The 2,968-nt window shown below is 45.0% G+C and overlaps 1 pseudogene; it reads right to left on the reverse strand.

Moving 5' to 3' along the window:
* Window positions 1-1,384: 1,384 nt before the first annotated feature.
* LOC116036537 lies at window positions 1,385-2,629 on the reverse strand (annotated as a pseudogene).
* Window positions 2,630-2,968: the final 339 nt, after the last annotated feature.

Here is a 2,968-nt window from a genome sequence, read left to right on the forward strand (position 1 = left end):
AGGCTTGATGCAACAGCTAGTTTAGATGAGATTTCTTTAGAGTAACAACACCAGGCTGAAAAGTAGCGTCTCAATGCCCTCTCTAGTTGAAAGTTTCAAACTCTGGTTGGGTGTGGTCACACCGTAACCACACACAAGTTATGTGACGGTATCCTGATGTACACCTGTACATCACTGCAGCAAGATAAAAAGTTGAATCACTGGAGATCAGCAAAAACTAGATTTCCAGGAAGTTACTCTTTAAAGCATTAGTGCGTAACTTTTTGATATTAATGAACGTCCGTTACATTCAAGCTGTTGCCAAATGAGTTGCTACAAAGCTAATTAAGACTCATCATCAGCTCCACAAAACTCTCTCTGGATTTCTCAGTATGGCTATGTTCAAAAGATTTTGTCGTCCGGCAACTTTCACACACAGAAACTCGAGTGAAGATAATTACCTCTTCTGAAGAGTCCATCATGTTTTTTTAATCCTCCGTGTTCTCCTTGACTACTAGCAACTGCGTGTGTGTGTTGGGGGCGGGGGGCGATCACAGAAGGCTTGTATCATGTGGATGCGCCTAAAGTTTTGTGGTCATGCTGTCAGTACTTAGAATTCCTTAATGGGGGCGACAGAAATGACGCACTATAGATTCAAGATTTCCAAATTAAATTACAAAACAATCCAGTGAAGCATTTGTTCTCTCAGGCTGCCTGCAACAATGCTCATACAATATGTATAAAAAAAGAATATAGGAAAAAAACATATCTATAGCCATCGACAGTGCAGTATGTGGGTGTAGGCAACAGCAGGTGGTTTAGCTGACAGTGGGGTGTTCCACTCCCACTTGGCGTAGTGGAAGATGGGTGGGCAGCTGACACATAGCTTGTAATGAAGCTTCATGAACCATTTTCTTTTTTTCTGAGCCCACTACTGCTTTTGGTTTAAATAAATAGGCTCATGGAATGGCAATTTAGTGCGCTTTCAACCCTTTGTTGAACAGAGAGCGCCATCTAGTGGGCTCAGAAAATGAAGAAAATGGCCATCACTACTGGCACGTGACCTGGGGGAAGAGGGGCATCCATGCGCTCTGCGGCCAAAGTAAAGAGGCAAGGCAGGTTGACGACAAGGTAATACTGTGTCCTTGAAAAGGGAAGCTGGGTCTTGTTCCTCATGGTCAGCCTCCTCGTCTTATTCATCTCACGGTTTGGAGCACTGGGGTGCAGCCGATGCATTACGTTACATGTCTTTTAGCTGCCTCTTTTATCCAAGGCGACTTCAATTAAGTGCATTCAACCATGAAGGTAGAAACTCCGGACAGCAAGAATCAAGTGCAAATACATTAGCTTCAAATAAGCCAAACTACAAACAGCCACATATAAGTGCTTTTTTGGGGGGGGGGGTTTAGCCAAGATGCAGTTGGAAAATATGTGTTTTTAGGCTGCAGCGGTGGATGTGTATACTTTCAGCTGTCCTGATGTCAATGGGGAACTCGTTCCACCATTTAGCAGCCAGGATAGCAAACAGTCGGGATTTCGTGATTTTGTTGGGATTGCAGTGAGGGAGCAGCAAGCAGATTGGCCGATGCAGAGGGGTGTGGACGGGCTGGGGTGTAAGGTTTGTCCTGGATGTGAGCTTGGCCTGATCCGTTCGCAGCACGGTACGCAAGTACTAGTGTCTTGAAACGAATGCGGGCAGCAACTGGTAGCCAGTGAAGGAAGCCGAGGAGCGGTATAGTGTGAGAGAAGACCAGTCGAGCTGCTGCATTCTGGATGAGCTGCAGAGATCGGATGGTACTAGCAGGCAGACCAGCCAGGAGGGAGCTGCAGTAGTCTAGGCATGAGATGACAAGAGCCTGAACCAGAAGCTGAGCCACCTTCTGGGTTAGAAGAGGACGTCTCCTTCTGATGTTGTGTAGCATGTATCTACACGATCGGGTTGTTGTACCAATGTTGGCAGTGGGTGAGAGTTGGTCGTCAAGTGACACAAGTGTAAAGTAGTTGACAAAGTGGCTTGGTAGAAGGGAGGAAGGAGGGGGGTGGGGGGTTAGAGGTTATAGAAGATGAAAAAGGCCTCAGCTCGGCACGGCCAAGCATGACAGCAGGAGCAGAGCTTGTGACTGTCCGAGGGTGGCAGCCGCGAGGAGCACATGGAACAAAGCTTGCTAGAAGACACCTGAACGATAATGGAGAGTGACTGGAATTGCGAGGTAGATCTTGCTCTAGGTGGCTGAGTAAAAGAGGGAGATGAGAAGCAAGTGCGCTGGTGTCTCCAACAATATATTTTTTAATGTAGGACTGGTCCTCGGTCTGAACATCTGGTAATTCAGCGAGAAGACAGTCTTGGCAAAGAATGAGTCAAAATATATCGAAACTACAGAAACTTCTTGTCAATCCTCCCACATTTCTCAGCCATTATTATGTACAGTTGTGTTCAGAATAATAGCAGTGTGTTTAAAAAAAGTGAATAATGCCCAAAATCCTTAGAGTAGCTTTTAATTCCATAATATCAATGCACATTCAATTCCAAATCAAAACATGAACAAAATTGATCACGTTTGTGTTATACCTTTACAGAAAATAATCAATTTTGGTCTCAGTTATCAAAAGACTTTTCCATTTTCTGTCAGACATACCATGGCTCAGGCATCTTACTTATCTGCATCAAGCAAATGGGTGGAAACAAACCTAGTTCAGACATTTCAAAAGTTTCAGGCTGGACAGCTTGACAGTTGGGTGGAAAACGCAGCTCGAATGGTGTTAGCTGTCTCTCCTGCCAAAAACTGCCTGCCTGTGTTTTTGAGTGTGTAGCAGCCCTGCTAGTACCGATGCCCCTTCTGCTATCATTATTTAGCTACATAACGCCATAAAGAGAAACAGAATAAAAAGAAGAGAATGGGGCCATGAGGCTGCAGTAATGGGCTGGTAATGGACTATAAAACAGCAGTAAAATCCACACACTTGCCCTCACAGGCCAAATAACACACAC

The sequence above is a fragment of the Sander lucioperca genome, chromosome 1, assembly GCF_008315115.2.
Source record: "Sander lucioperca isolate FBNREF2018 chromosome 1, SLUC_FBN_1.2, whole genome shotgun sequence".
NCBI classification, from domain to species: Eukaryota; Metazoa; Chordata; class Actinopteri; order Perciformes; family Percidae; genus Sander; species Sander lucioperca.